The 17,386-nt window shown below is 36.2% G+C and overlaps 1 protein-coding gene and 1 long non-coding RNA gene across 9 annotated transcripts in view; one reads left to right on the top strand and one right to left on the bottom strand.

The window, feature by feature from the left end:
- LOC144021251 (uncharacterized) overlaps positions 1-14,376 on the bottom strand; it is a 41,859-nt gene extending 27,483 nt beyond the window's left edge. The window contains exons 1-4 of one of the 3 annotated variants that reach the window (XR_013284083.1): positions 14,174-14,234; positions 13,769-13,854; positions 8,363-8,529; positions 6,114-6,265 (exon numbers count right to left, since the gene is read on the bottom strand). This is a non-coding gene — a long non-coding RNA (uncharacterized LOC144021251). The other 2 variants (XR_013284084.1, XR_013284085.1) reach the window with 2 other exon arrangements.
- LOC144021250 (high affinity choline transporter 1-like) overlaps positions 13,899-17,386 on the top strand; it is a 93,314-nt gene continuing 89,826 nt past the window's right edge. The window contains exon 1 of one of the 6 annotated variants that reach the window (XM_077525374.1): positions 13,899-14,120. The gene's annotated coding sequence lies outside the window, so the exon portion shown is untranslated. Of the gene's footprint in view, positions 14,121-14,195; positions 14,324-17,386 lie in introns of those variants that run through there. The other 5 variants (XM_077525371.1, XM_077525372.1, XM_077525376.1 and 2 more) reach the window with 5 other exon arrangements.

Raw genomic sequence — 17,386 nt, 5'->3', positions numbered from 1 at the left:
TTGGTCTTTTGAGTACAGAAAGTATGCGTGGCCGTCTCATGCGCTACCCACTGGAAATAGAAAAGCAGAGATAAACGAAAATGGCAAAAAGTTTGCCACAGCGTAGAAATACGCTTTTAGAGTGAGGAGGAGACCGGTTTCTTTGTCGATCACAATACCATGTAGAGAGTTACTCTGTCTACTCACACACGTAAACAGGTTATTCCGAATTTTTCAGAAAGCAGAATTTTGTATTAACCCGAATCATAGTCATAACCATAGTCTGAGTATTCACAAATCCCACAGCAGCCGTTTTAGATGCGATTGACGCGACTGTAGGAGGATTCCGTAATCCTGTGAATAAGTTCTATTTTGAAAATTAGGTACTTCCACCTGTGCCACTCTGCACATGTCAATCCACTCATCTGCAGTTGTACAGTTGTGCTCAAAAGTTTACATAACGTAGGGATATGTAAACTTTTCAGTAAAACTGTATGGTGAGAAAAAAGGCTTAATGCTCATAAAAATCCTAAATACCGAACAATTGTTTTGATATTTTTTAGATTGGCATGGACATGAGTAGAGATGTGAATCTTGGGGCCGAAAATCATAAAATGTTGGTGCCATTAAGTGCCGTTTAGCTCTTGTACATGTACAGTTGTGCTCATAAGTTTGCATACTAGGGTAGTGGTTCCCAACCTTTTTGGTTAGTGTACACCCCAACCTTTTTGTCAATATGAATACCCCATCACTCACACGTTTTGATGATTCTCTAACAATAGGACACACAGATAATTATTCCTTTGTAAATGAAAATCATTTTGATTTGTTTTCTTAATTTTAACATTTAAGGCATTGCCCTTTTTTTAAGTCTAAATAAATGAAAAAATATGTTGCCTTGAAAGTATAAATAAAAAATGTGGACAACAAAAATATATATATACCTGACTTTGTTAACATTTACCACAAAAAAATGTAGCTCCATTGAATAAGCCCCCTTTAAGTCTTTGACCGCTTAGTTATGTAGTTCGGGGGAAAAAAAGAAAAGATTGCTTTGAATCCATGTGCAGTTTTCACTCTGCCTAACATTGATTTTATATACAGCTACAAAAGGACGTCTTGTATCATGCCTCCAGAGTTTAGTTCACTTTACGAGGACAGCACACAGGCATTTAAAATATCAGGAACAAAACCCTGAACATGAATAATATTCAGACTCAATATAGCAATGTTACTTTCTTTTCATCGATAATCTGAGCTTTAATGAGAGTTAGTTGACACACAAAGACAGCTGTGCCACAGGTATGGGAAATGAATTATTAAGTGTTTCCACGTACCCCCTGCAATGTGCTCAACTATCCCTTGTTGGGAAACTTATGAGCACAACTGTAAAAATGTAAGCAGTCAAAATGAGTAAAGAACATACACCTTTGTAGAGCTTCTTCAGAAAGGTTAAAAGGGCAAATGATGACACAGAAAAATAGCCTGCAACTTAAGACATCAGAAGTCCTACATCACTACAGGCGATTCTTACACACCAAACCTGCTATATGTAATATTAGTCAACAGACACACAAATGAGGAAATGAAGGCTCCAACACTGCTTCGTCACATGGAGACGTACATTAATTAAAAGACAAGCTGACGTACATTCCTCACCGTGACATACATAGGGGGAAAAAATGTGCTTGCAAGCAGCATATCCCACTTTTCTCTTAAAATATGTTCCACGGTTTGAAAATCCTTTCAAATAAAATATGTCTCCTCCAGGTCAGATTTCATAAAGGTTTTACTTCACATTATAAACCAAATCCAAATGGACTGTTTCAGAATCAAACTACTTTTGAGCAACATACGAATACCGGTAAATATATGTGCAAAATACAAAATTAAATGTCAAAGGTCATAATGGAGAAAGTTTTGGGTTTTCTTTCAGTGGATTTCTCTCATTGCAAATCAACAATTTATAACCATTAGAGCTGGGAATCTTTGACTGTCTCACAATTCGATTCGATTACGATTTTTGGGTCTACGATTCGATTCAGAATCGATTTTCGATTCTCGATTCAAAATGATTTGATTGACAAATGATTTCTGCTTCAATTTACAGATATGCACAACATTGTCATGATCGACTCCAGTCTGCTTTGCAAGACAAAATGACAATTAGGGACATTAAAATGTCTTTTTTTTGTTTTGTTTAAACATTTATTAATTTTGTATTCTAAGTGCCTTTTTCCACAAAAACAGCATGTGGGCTACAACTGCCTTTTCCCCTTCTTCTTTATTTCTAATTGAAATAAAATCGATTTTTGGATATTAATATTGATTAGATTCGATTCGATTAATAAATGAGAATCTCGATTCTTATATGAATCGATTTTTTGGCACACCCCTAATAACCATCCATTCACTTTTAATAACACTTATTGATTGCCTTTTGCAGCTGACTCCGACTCATTAGACCTCATCGATATTAGCACAGTTCATCACACATCAGCTGCAACACATCATCAGTAGGGTAAAACTAACCTGTCTCACGACGGTCTAAACCCAGCTCACGTTCCCTATTAGTGGGTGAACAATCCAACGCTTGGTGAATTCTGCTTCACAATGATAGGAAGAGCCGACATCGAAGGATCAAAAAGCGACGTCGCTATGAACGCTATGAAGGCCATAAAGATGCAAAAAGGGAAATTGTTCATTTCTAATTCATTTTCAAGTGTCTGAAAAAAAAAACATTTTTGTTCCTTACTAATCTCATGTTTGTTTTTTAATTATCTCGAAAAGAGGTGCACAAACTTCACATTGTCCAAGCATGTGCATGGCACTTAATTGCCAAGACACTGGAACCATTTATTTCAGTTATATTCTCTCGCCTCTGCGTACACTGTTCAAGGTTAGTTTGCTGAATGTCTACTTGAACTTGATATTACTCAATCAATGCTACTACCTGTGTCACACTACTGCCACCATCAGGCTAAGGGGTGCACACCATAGACAGCAGCACAGTACAGGTATGTATAATTTGTCCATCCATCCATCCATCCATCCATCCATTATCTTGACCGCTTATTCCTCAAAAGGGTCGCGGGAGGTGCTGGAGCCCATCTCAGCTGGCTCTGGGCAGTAGGCAGGGTACACCCTGAACTGGTTACAGGCCAATCGCAGGGCAGAGATGAACAACCGTCCACACTCACAAGCACACTTAGGGACAATTCAGAGCACCCAATTAACCTGCTAAGAATGTCTTTGGAATGTGGGAGGAGACCAGAGTGCCCGGAGAAGACCCACTTGGGCACGGGGAGAACATGCAAACTCCACCCAGGAAGGCTGGGCCCCTGGACTCGAATCCGAGTCCTCAGAACTGGGAGGCGGACGTGCTAACCACTCATCCCTGCCCATGCTGCCCATGTATAATTTGTGTGGTTCATAATAATAATAATAATAATAATAATAATAATAATAATAATAATAATAATAATAATAATAATAATAATAATAATAATAATAATAATAATAATACATTTGATTTCTATAGCACTTTTCATGTAGAGAAGTACCATAAAACAAATAAAGCAAATAAAAAACAGAAAACCAAAAGACATAAGTCATAAAACAGATACAATACACATTAAAATACATTACAATAAAAGGGCCCCTATAAAGAATCAATCCATTTTTAACACCAAGATTAAGAGGGAGGCTGTTTCCAAAGTTTAGGACAATAAAAACAAAAGGCTGCATCTGCCCTAGTGTTGTTCCAATACCGATACTGGTATCGGCAGAGGCGCCAATACTGCATTAAAACAGTGGTATCGGTATCGGTGACTACCATTAATTCCAAAGCTAATATAGGATTTTGGATGCAACATCTTGTGTCTTGCTCGTGCACGACATTCACTGATATGTGACATGCTCACTGCATGCCGATCTAAGATATCCTATTGGCCATTGAATGCTCTGAACCAATGACTGGACAGTTTTTTTCATGTTGAGGAAAAAAAAAAACCTTAGGTATCGGCCGATACTGCAAAGCTGGGTATCGGAATCGGTATCGGGGTCCAAAAAACGGTATCGGAACAACACTAATCCCAGCCAGATCTTTTTGGGAAGACGAGCAGTTGAAGACTGATGGGCGCTTTGGGGGTGTGGGATATAAAATGAAAGGCAATCGCTGATGTAAACAAGTGTTTGTTTATGTACAGCGTTCTAGACAATTAAAGGGACTTCAAAATCAATTCTAAAAGAAACTGGTGGCCAGTGCAGCGTTTCAAGCAGAGGCCACTTTTTTTGGGTTAGTTAAAATCCTGACATTTTAATAGTATTAACTGTAACTTTCTGACCGTGTTTGGGCAAGCCAGTAATAAGAGAATCACAGTAACGTAGTCATATTGTGATAAAAGCATGACTCAGCATTTCTGCGTCATTATGAGTAAAAATTGTTTTATTGTTTTTTGGCTATATTCCTAAGATGAAAAACAATAAACAAGCAATTTTGTTAAAATGGCCAATGGATGGATGCAAATAAGGGATGCCTACTTCAAATGAGGGAAACATTGACCAATTTGCTGAGGAATGACAGACTGACGATTAAAATGTGGTTCTGCTTGAAATATGTTACGGATTGATGACAGAACGATGTCCCGACTGTTGATGACTGACAAAAAACCCATTGATGTGCCCACCTGTAGTGATTAGCATAGCTTCCTAACAGTGCTTAGATTGGGCATTTGAATCCGGGTTCTGGCCTGACTATGTCGATTTTGCATGTTCTCCCCATGCTTGCATTAGTTTTCATCAGGAATATGGACTTCCTCCAACATTCCAAAAACATGCATGTTGCATCACTCTTTTGTCCACCGTGCTATTGTACTCTACAACTCCTCACTGGGGGGTGTAGCGTGCACCTCACTTCACAAATATGGCACTTTACTGTATTTTAATTTATTTAATTCAATCTCCGGTGTAATAACCTTATTTATTGATTGATTGAATTTTTATTTATTATTATTATTATTATTATTAGTATTATTAGTATTATTATTATTAATTCAATCTCTGGTGTAATAACCTTATTTTTTGATTGATTGGATTTTTATTTTATTTTTATTATTATTATTAATTCAATCTCTGGTGTAATAAACTTGTTTATTGATTGATTGAATTATTTTTTATTTTATTATCTGTTCTTATTGCTGCTGGACATGTACATTTCCCAGAGGGAGCCATCCCAAATGGATCAATAAAGTCAAGTCTAAGTCGCTAAATTGTCTTTAGTTGGGAATATGAGTGCGAAGGGTTGTTTGCCCATGCGTTCCCTGCGATTGGTCCAGGGTGTAACCCCGCCTCTTGCCCAAAGTCATCTGAAGGCTAAAAGCATAGATGAGGCCAAAGCTGAAATTCTTTATCAGTTTATTTTCTTCATGCACCCCAGTCCTATAGCTATTTGGGAAAGGAAAAAAAACAAGAAATTTTCTTTATCCAAATTAGCCTTTTATTTTTACGGCCCTTTCAGAAAAATCACAGTGCCCAAATAGCTAGTCCGCCAATGCAGAGACAAATGTAAATGCATTGTAACGCCCCCAATTTCATCCTGTGACCTATTGGGCTTGATTTGGTTTAAATGTGCAAAAGGAAGTTTGAACATTGGTCAATTAAGCCCATTTCCAATCCTATGTGGTCATCACTTGGAAGGGAGAGACAAAAACAACTGGCAAAAGATCTGCAAACTGCATGTGTGGTAATTTCCTTACCAGAGGTGTTTCAAGGACCACATTTTGCCATGATGAAACAAACCCACAGAATCAAAAGGTGTTAACAATACCAGGCACAGTAGGCACACTCTGTCCATGCTGGCAACAATAATAGTTGCAGTGACCTTATGGAAGCTATTTAATTGCACAACAACAAGCCGAACACATTAAGTCTGGACGCATGGGATGTGTGGTTGACTCCAAGCACACCTGCTGCTGAAGATGTGAAGGTTACAATTCAGAGTAAACAAGGCAACATAAACCAACCTTCAGTTTGAGAAACACATGAGAAATACCCACAAGCACACCATCCAAACAAAGATGGATTTCAAAAATTAAAACATACTTGTGTTAGACAATCTATTGCACAAAACTTACTTCCTAGTGGCAGCAGCACGGTATAGTAGCAGCTAGCATGTCTTCCACATTGTCAAGAGGTTCTGGGTTCCAATCTCAGGCCCCTCCTATTCATGTTTTCCTCATGCTTTCATGGGTTTTCTCAGGGTATTCGGCACCGTTCCTCCAACATTCTAAAAACATACATATTTAGTTAACTGACATACGAAAATGAGAATGGTTGTTTGCAATGATGTGTGCTGAGGTTCATGGCTGATATTAGGAGTTTGATTAACATATTTCTGATTCGGAGACAAAGAGAATAGTGCGTTTGCCATTAAATTAGCAGCCTTTACTGTCAAAAGAGCCATTTTAGCCAAAATGTCAAAAAATCGGTCTGGAGCCGCAAAACATTTGAACATTGTGATGAACGAAACAGTGTGTTAATGTGTTAATGTGCACTGGGGGACCAAGCGCTAATTAGACCTGGACCATAACATGAGATTTATTTTCTTCTAACCTTTCATCTTCTGTGTTTGTGTTAAAAAAAAAAAAAAAAAAGTAAATTTTTTCAAACTTAATTTTCATTCAGTTTTAAAATTTTCTGCCTTTATGTCAAATGTATGACATTTTTTTGGCAATTTTATGGACACATTATGGTCATTTTGTGCCTCTTTTTCGACATTTTATGGCTTTTTCTTTTCTGCCTTTTTTATATAAATTTTCCGACATTTTTGGCAATTTTATGTACATCCTTGGGGGATTGCTTTTTTGTTGTCGGACATACGGTATTATAGTTACTTTTTGAACGTTTTCTTTTCAGTCTTTTTTTATTCAATTCTCTAACATTTTTGGCAATTTCATAGCCATTTTATGATAACTTTCTGCTTTTCCTCTTTCTTTTTGGACAATTTATGGTCACTTTTTGAATGTTTTTATGTAATTTTTTTTATAACTTTTTCATCTACCTTTTATCTCTCTTTTTCTAACGACTTACAAATTTGGGCTCTGACATTTTTTTTTAAATAGATTTTTTTTTTTTATCTAAACCAGGGGTGCCAAACTCATGTTAGCTCAGGGGCCGCATGGAAGAAAATATATTACCAAGTGGACCGCATCGGTAAAATAATGGTATATAACTTAAAAACGTCAACTATATGCATATTTTCGCTATTTTTTATTTTTATTTTTTATTTTTTTTTTTAATCTTTACAAAATAATTTCGCTGGCCGGATTAAACCCTTTACGCCGCGGGCCTTATGTTTGACACCCCTGATCCAAACCATTAAGTCATTTCAAGAATGTTTTATGTATATGAAAATATAAATATTTCTACTTTTTTTTTTTTTTTTTTGTGATCCAAAGGGAGCCACAGGAGAGGGACCAAAGAGTCACACGTGGCTCCAGAGCCTCAGGTTGCAGACCCTTGACATAGAAAAGTGCCACATACCTTTGTGTGCTTGTGTGTCTGCCACACTTCCAAAATAGTTCTTAGAGTCAAATATGGTTTTACTGAACTTTATTTGACTTAGCAACAAAGCTTACGACTTTTTATCTACTTGCAGCCAGCTTGGATTGACTCAAACTCAGCAGCAAGCTAATGAAGACAAATGCTAAATTTGCTAAATGGATCATTGCGTTGGTTTTATTTACAAGCCTAAAAATACACTCGCTAGTCTCTTCTTCTTTGCCTCCTCTATTCATTTATTTATTTGTTTTTGCTGACAGGAAATCGTTTACACAAAAGTCAGCCTAAACAGTGCAATGGGCTGGACTAAAATCAGGAATCTGAAACAATAAAATCCTTCTGACTTCATTCAGGGCCACTCCAATAATAATTTCCACCTTGACTAAGAATTGACCGTCATTCTTTCAGATGTGCTGTAAACCGACATGTATTGTCTGGAAAGTTTGTGTTGATTCAGTACATTTGAGTTTATTTTTAATATCCCTTTTTCATATTTTCGTTGTGTATATGTGTTGAAAGTGAAGAGTAGCGGCTTTGAATTTTGCTCTTTACCTTTTTTTTTTTCATGTTTGAATCATTCGAGTGAAACTAGACTGTCCCTATTCGTTCATCACACTACTTTTAGAGAGAGAGAGAGAGAGAGCGAGAGAGAGAGAGAGAGAGAGAGAGAGAGAGAGAGGGAGAGAGAGAAAGAGAGAAAGAGAGAAAGAAAGAGAGAGCGAAAGAGAGAGAGAGAGAGAGAGAGAGAGAGAGAGAGAGAGAGAGAGAGAGAGAGAGAGAGAGAGAGAGTGAGAGAGAGAGAGAGAGAGAGTGTATAATTTACCTAGGGATTGACCCAAGCCACTGATGGTGTTGTTACATTTGCCCGACTGCTGAGCAAGAAGCGCGAGTTCAGTCCCACTCACTGATGGTACGTATGAATGGGTGGAAGTCTGTATTTGCAGACAGTCCAGGAAGTAGTCCGCCTTTCAACCATAGTCACACGTGATCCTGAACATGATAAAAAGAGAAGATAGAGAAAATGGATGGATGGAAGGATTCACCCAAGTCTCTGATGGTGTAGTAGTGCATTGGCCTGACTTCTGTGCAGGCCACGATGGTTGTTACCACTCAGTGACGGTGTGAATCTAAGTCACCCCGAGTATATTTTATATTTGAGCCTTACCCTTCAACTATCATCTCCAGAGCACACTTTTTATGCAGGTAGAGGACACAAAGAATGGATCACATTGAGATAGTCCGATAGTCAATTGAGTTATTAGCAGACTCTGTGTCGATTAGCTTTGGTGGTCGTGGAAGTACAAAACATAATTATTATGTCTAACCAAATTCAAGGTAAATACATCAGTAATTGGGCTCTACGATATTGGAAAAACATGCAATATGTGATATAGTTGCTGAATATTGCAATATCAATGTAATCAGGGAGTTGACTCGAGTCGCAATACAGTCTTAGGACATGCCAGTACTCTGTAATGTATTAAACAGTAGTCCTCAATTTACGTCTTTGTGCATCATGTAAAGTTCGTCAGCAGGATCAGCAACAGTGTTTCACAACATAAAGTTGTGAGCACAACTGTAAACATGTCACTTGGTGACACAAAAATTAGGGATGCACAACAATATCGGTGGCCGATAATTATCGGCAATTATCGACCTATTTGACGTCAAACAGAAAAACCAGAAAATAAAGAAATTTGCCGATAATTATCGGCATTTATCAACCAATTTGATTTCATACAGATCAACCAGATAGAGAAATTTGCCGATAATGATCGGCAATTATCAACCTATTTGATGTTAAACAGATAAACCAGATAATGGAGAAATCCGCCCATAATTATGGGCAATTATCAACCAATTTGATTCCATAAAGATAAACCAGATAATAGAGAAAGTTGCTGATAATTATCGGCAATGATCGACCAATTTGACGTCAAACAGATAAACCAGATAATAGAGAAAGTTGCCGATAATTATCGGCAATTATAGACCTATTTGACGTCATACAGATAAACCAGAAAATAAAGAAATTTGCGATAATTATCGGCATTTATCAACCAATTTGATTTCATACAGATCCACCAGATAGAGAAATTTGCCAATAATGATCGGCAATTATCAACCTATTTGATGTTAAACAGATAAACCAGATAATGGAGAAATCCGCCCATAATTATGGGCAATTATCAACCAATTTGATTCCATAAAGATAAACCAGATAATAAAGAAATTTGCCGATATTTATCGGCAATTATCGACCTATTTGACATCAAACAAATAAACCAGAAAATAAAGAAATTTGCCGATAATTATCGGCATTTATCAACCAATTTGATTTCATACAGATAAACCAGAGAGAGAAATTTGCCGATAATTATCGGCAATTATCAACCTATTTGATGTTAAACAGATAAACCAGATAATGGATAAATCCGCCCATAATTATGGGCAATTATCAACCAATTTGATTCCATAGAGATAAACCAGATAATAGAGAAAGTTGCTGATAATTATCGGCAATTATCAACCAATTTGACAACATACAGATAAACCAGATAATAGAGCTATCCGCCGATAATTAGTGGCCAATTATCAACCAATTTGACATCATACAGATAAACGAGATCATAAAGAAATAATGAAAGAGTTATCGGCTTACTTATCGGTTATCGACATCGGCACTTTCTAAATGATTGCTTTATCTGTATCGGTTGAAAAATAGTATTATCGTGCATCCCTAACAAATGCTATGAATCGTCACCAAAATTCCCAAGCACAGCTCTACTCATGTCAACTTCAACCTCTGAAAATATCAAAACAATTGCCACTGTGTTTTGTATTTTATGTGCCATTCAACTTTTGTCTCCCCATACAGTGCACTCATAAATCTACATACCCCTAAACAAGGTATGTAAATTTTCTAGCACCACTGCATTTGCTTTTCCCACACGTCCTGTGCAGTCAAGGCAGTCTATCCCGGCTGACTTTGGTGCAAGACAGGTTACAGCCTGTACTGACCTCCATTCAGTCAAAGATCTGACAATACCCAGCTCCTCACCAGCTATTATAGACACATATACACTTACTAGTAGGTTATAAATGATAGGTACAACACTACTCACTCACTACTGTTATTGATCAATGTCTCACTGAGGGAACATGGCACCAGTAAGTTATTTTACTCATTAAGTGTTGATTCTTGAATTTGTTCCAAGGCTCCTCTTGCAGCTGTGACTGATGGCACTTGCCCGATATGTATCACTGGTGTCTTTTTATCCTCTCTGCCCCCACCTCTCTGGTCTATTTAGTCTGCAACTTCCACCATATCCATCGTCAGGCATTCCAGTACTATTCCAGTGTTATTAGGTGTGGTGGTTGGGCTTTAGATTATGCCTTCCTTATTTTGGTCTTCCCCTACCTGCTTTGTATACAGCTTTTTACATTGCACGGAACCATTCGTTTGTCATTGACTTCAATGTAAACCAATGACTTTGAATGTGCCGTCCATTTCCATGCAAAGATGGAAATTGATCAGGCCAGGAGGAATTAAACAGTTAACTAACAGAAAAAAATTAGCACATGCAAGGGATTGATGGTTTTGTCTCTTAAAACGATGTACTTACAGTACACGATTGCTTGTATTCTGGAATCTGATTTTTTATAATATATTTAGCAATTTCTCAATGTTTTTGTTTGTTATCCCACTCATTGCCAAATAGTGTGCCATGTAACAAGAGTGTGCCGTGAGACATCATTAGTGGTCAATTGCCATTCTTACAACAGAATTAGAGCTGTCAAAATTAATCTATTAATCGACAGGTAATCGATTATCAAATTAATTGACCCCCATTTTAATAATCGAGTAATTGTTTAGAGCCATTTTTTTAATTTAAAATTGTCCATATCCTCCAATTTTGGCATATCAACAGTAATTGACGAAAGAAGACTGATTATCTTTGGTGTTTAATCATAATAAGACATTTGCAAACATCTGTTTTTACTTCAGAAAACAATGACTGAACTGATAACGTAGTACATCAGTCACCACCTATAAAAAAAAATAAAAAAAAAAATAAAAGTAAAAAAATAAAATAAAAATCACGATATGAATATGAAGTACGAAATAAACTAATCAGAGGGGAAAATGCTTCTTTTATTAATACACTTGAATGCAAAATTAAAATGAATCTGATTAGTCAACTAATCAATTGAATAATTTATAGATTAATCGATTCTAAAAACAGTCGATAGTGACAGCACTAGAATTATTCATGATGCACAAATTGTCTTATTCTGTTTAATTGTTTATGATTTTTAGTACAGTATAACGTGATGTTTTCTTATTAAAACATCAAAATGTTTTGTGCTTTTTTTATTGGAACGGATTAATGGCATTTCCATTCACTTCAATGGCAAAAGTTGATTTGAGGAAAGAGTGACATTCAAGACGGATTGCCCGTGGGGGTGGGGGTGATGACGCACACTTCTGATTGGGCCGTAAATGCACAAAAAAAAAAAAAAAAAAAAAAAAAAATCACTATAGAAATAAGATATACGAAATATAGACCAATCACTAGTTAATAAACTAATCAGGGAGAAAAAAAAAGCTTTTTAATAGACGTTAATGCAAAATTAAAATGAATCTTATTAGTTGACTAATTGATTGAATAATCGATACATCAATCGATTCTAAAAATAGTCGATAGTGACAGCACTAAATAGAAGAAATCATGACTTAGTGACTTCAGGCTATATCAGCTTTTGTGTTCAAATAAACAGGCCCACATTTCACAGTTATACTTTTTTCAGGATTTTTTTTTATTTATTTATTTATTTATTTTTCTGTAAGATTTTTCTTCTGTACTTTTGTAAAATAGATGACTTTGCTCAGTGAAGATTGAGAAAACTGTTTCTGTAGTTTTGTTGGTTTGCCCCCCCAAAAAATATGCCATATTATCTTTCACTGTGTAATACAGGAGTGTCAAACTCTTTTTTCATCATGGACCACAATGTAATTACGGTTTCCCTTGGAGGACCTTTATTACTGAAACCATATAAATGTTTAACCACCACCTCATATTATTACATATACACTCTTTTTTCATCATGGACCACAATGTAATTACGGTTTCCCTTGGAGGACCTTTATTACTGAAACCATATAAATGTTTAACCACCACCTCATATTATTACATATACCAACAAATTGGTGGAAAGTTAGTTTTGAAATCAGAAGAATTAGTTTGTTCAAATATTACTCAAGTTAGGGTTTGGTAAGAAAATGCTTGCAATAGCTCAACGTTATGATTTATTACATATGACAATTAGAAATTTTGGTAGAGATTGTAGCAAACATCATGGACGTTGACATGCTTGACTTGCTTTTGTGGGCCACGTAAAATTGAATTTGACATCTGTGCTGTAATAAATTCATGAAATTATCAAATCAATCGCCATTCAAATTTAATGCAACGTAAATGGCCGCAGTTTCTTTTATGTACTGCTATGACAAGCGTGTTTTTATTCTATTTTCACTCAAAAGCCACTGATCATGAAACCATCAGATGATTGGCTAACACAAGTACTGTGCTTGTTAGCTGCAGATGAGACATGCAATAATGCCATTAGATAAGTAAATAAATAAGCAAACAGTGACAAGTTCCATGAGCCAGGAAGTCAGAGGCAGCAGAGCAGAGAACTGGCATGTGTACGCACACATATTTTACCCAGTAAAAACTAGAGGCAGTGTGCTCTTCCAAGCCCTGCCCAATTCCCATCATCATGGGTGTCGTGTTCCATTTACTTCGGAAGTCGGATCACTGACATAGGATTGACGTCAACACTGAGTTGCACATTTATTCATATCAACATTTATTCACCAAGACTATGAGCTCGAGTTTTACTTTTTTCTTTTTTTTCTTTTTTTTTCTAGGGGGGACATGTTTATTGCTTAAACATTCCAAATATATGCTGGATACTGTATGTAAACTGTAGACAGACAGACAGATCTTTCATGACATGTACAGCATTGTACGTTATAATCATTACAGTCAGAAAGGTTTGATATCTTTCATGACATTAACAGCATTCTAATCATAATTATAATCAAACAGTCACCGTAATTCTCTCACAATTCGAAACTTCTTTTTTTCAAGAAATTGGGGCAAAAAGCATTGGGGGAAAATAAAAGTAAATTAATAATTTATATATTTTTTATTTTACTCACTTGAACATTGACACGACGATCTTTTTCCTATGTTACGTAGTGTGACGTAGGTGACGCATATATGCTGCAAAGAGGTCGACGCCTGTCTGTTGTGTGACATACAGTAAAGTTTAGGACAAAACGTAACCGTTATATATTTCGAAGCTGAAAAATATGAGCAAACTAGCTTTGACGATCTGTCAAACGCGACACACGTTTTGCTAGCTGACAGAATTTAGGTCACGTTGTTTTAGCAAACAAATTACCTGCTTCAAATTTTTACATTGCTGCATGTACAAACGCATCTTTTCCAAATGACAAGGCTTGCTGTAGACCGCAACAATTTTACGCATAAAGGAATATAAACAGAAATGTGAGTATGACTGATGCAGTAATCTATCAAGAAACAAACAACAGCATAATTACCACCGGTTGCTATGGAGAATAGACGTTTTGAATGATGGGTTCGCCGGAAGCTTTGACTTTGATGGTGTCTCAGCTTCGTGGTCCGACTTGACTTGAGTCGGGCAGATTTTGGAGGAAATAATATCATTACACTTCAAAACTATATAAAAGGTAAAGTCGGGTTTTATAAATACTGTATATATGTGTTGAGAAACAGTTGCTTCGTTTAAATGTAAAATCGAAACATACATTCTTCCTATAAATACTAATGATACATTTCATGTACAGAACAGACGTAAACTAATGTTCAAATTGACCCACCCACTGCCCAGAATGTCGCCCTTTCTAGCCAATTGCATGCCACTATTTGAGATATAGGTACCAGAAGTAATATTTCATATCATTGGTGGAGCCCAGAACCAGCTACTATAGCTTTTTCTTCCAGGTCTAATCTATTATTTTAATTGTTGTCAGGCAATTAAACTAAAGCAGTGATAACCTTGTTTTGAAAAAGTAAATATACTGACGTTAAAATGTAACAAGTGACAGTATTAAGTAGTCTGATAAAATAAGTACTCAGTAAGTAAAAAAATACCGGGAAAACTAAAATCAAAGTATTTATACTGAACACAGTTCAGAGGCTGTGGGTTCAAATCCAGGTTCCGGCTTTCCTGTTTGCATGCTCCCCGTGCTTGTGTGTATTTTTTTTTTTTTTTTTTTTTTTTTTACACTGGGTTCCCCTCACATTCAATAATCATGCATGGTAGGTCAAGTGAAGACTAAATTGGCTGTAGTTGTGCATGTGAGTGTGAATTGTTATTTGTCTATATGTGTCCTGTGATCGTCTGGTGATCAGTTGAGGATCCCCCCCTTGCCAAAAATCAACTTTGTTAGGCAGGCTCCAGCACACTGCGGCCCGAGTGAGAATAACCGGTACAGAGATTGGATGTATATAGTGGTTCACGCATCTGCACATAAGAATGTTGTTAAGATTACGAGGACCACTGTTGTCATTTTTGTTCATCTGTTTTTGGGGGGCAGGGAATAGCTGCTGGAGGAGTTGGAAAAGTCAGTCAATATAGGGGAAACGTTAAACGAAACGTCAAGAAAATGGATGGATGGATGTTGAATTTATGGTCACTGTGAGGGCCAGTCAGAGACTGAGTAGGCCGGAAGTGGTCCCCGGACCATATGTTGCGCAGTTCTGACATGCCCTGTGATTGGCATTCAGTTGAAATAGGCTTCAGCTCACCTATGTCTCACCTATGTCTCCTTTGTACCTGGGTATGTAGTTTAAAGTCTATTAAGAAAGAAAGAAAGAAAGAAAGAAAGAAAGAAAGAAAGAAAGAAAGAGGTGGTGTAATGGTAAATGTTAACAACCTCTCGCAGATTCGTATGGTTTTCACTATGTATTTTTTTTTTTTTTTAAACAAACTTTTCACATGCAAGACATTTTATTTTGAGGGGGAGAAAAACTATTTCTCTCAAAGCAGCACATCCCCATCCTGACAAAATGGTTTGTGGAAATGTCCTGATATTCATCCATCCATTTTCTTAACCGCTTATTCCTCACAAGAGCCACTGGAGCCTTCGGGCAGTAGGCGGGGTACACCCTGAACTGGTTGCCAGCCAATCACAGGGCACACAGAGAGAAACAACCACTCACACTGACAAGTACACCGAGGAGAACAGTTCAGAGCGCCCAATTAACCTGCCATGCATGTCTTTGGAATGTGGGAGGAGACCGGACTACCCGGAGAAGACCCACGCAGGCACGGGGGGAACATGCAAACCCCACGCAGGAAGGCCGAAGCCTGGACTTGATCTTGCGTCCTTGGTACTGGGAGGCGGACATGCTAACCAGTCATTCATCGTGCCACCCTGTCCTGATATTGTTAATGCTAAACTCAAAGGCCAAGAAATGAATACGCTATGTTCATATATATATATATATATATATATATATATATATATATATATATATATATATATATATATATATATATACATACATATATATATATATATATATATATATATATATATATATATATATATATATATATATATATATATATATATATATATACATACATATATATATATATATATATATATATATATATATATATATATATATATATATATATATATATATATATATATATGTATATGTATATTTAAAATGATGGAACTTCCAAAGTCAAACAAAACTCTTCCACTGCTGGAATGAATATGTTTAGTATGCATTTATTTAAGTTAGCACGTGGCAGCCAAATGGTTGCTATGTTGTCTTGTTCCTTGTTCTGAAGGTTTGGGTTCAAATGTTGGTTGCTCCCATAAAATAAAATATTCACGTTCAGTTAATTGAGTAAGTGACTGTCACTTGTTTAAATGTGTTCTGCGACTGGCTGACTACCAGTCCAGGGTGTGACCTCGTCTCTCAGTCAAAGTCAACTATAGCTCTAGTTCACCTATGACCTTAATGAAACTGATATTTGTTTCAAGGTTAAGAACGGCACACAACCAATCACTTATTTGTGGCACAGTGGCATGCAACCACACCATAACGCAGTACGAGAAAGCGCACTCACTCATGTTTTTTTTTTTTTTTTTGTTCTTTTAGACTTGTTTGTATTATTTTAGATTTATGACAAACCGAAATTCCAATGAAGTTGGGACATTGTGTAAAATGTTAAATATACGTATTATTATGTAGTGTGTCAAACTTAGTGCGTTAATTTTGAATTTAACGTCACTAATTTTTTTTAACGTGTGATTAATGAATTTCAGTCGCAACGCAGCAGACACGTCCATGTCAAATTTTAGAAGTAATAAATTGATCAATAATGCATATATTTGTGGAGACGGGTCAAGTTGTATTTTACAATTTTAAGAATGTGCAAAATTTCACAAATTACTTCATGTTAAAGATTAGTGAGCTATTAATATTAAAAAAAAAAACAAAAAAAAACACTGAGCTGTCACCGTCTTACAAATTGTCCCATCTAGTGGCATAAAAATAACCAACACATAATATCACACTCGTTTTTTACAGTCCATGTTTTTATTTTTAACTCAATTTTATAAATTATGAAATGACTGTATCAATGACTAAAAGATGCAGCCATATTAGTATTAGTTTTACATTTTTTCTACTTTTATGTTAATAAGAGTATGAAAATGTAAAAATATTTTATTGTACATTTTATTGTACATTTAGAACATATAAAA

The sequence above is a fragment of the Festucalex cinctus genome, chromosome 6, assembly GCF_051991245.1.
Source record: "Festucalex cinctus isolate MCC-2025b chromosome 6, RoL_Fcin_1.0, whole genome shotgun sequence".
NCBI classification, from domain to species: domain Eukaryota; kingdom Metazoa; phylum Chordata; class Actinopteri; order Syngnathiformes; family Syngnathidae; genus Festucalex; species Festucalex cinctus.
This window is presented reverse-complemented; position numbering and strand designations above follow the sequence as displayed.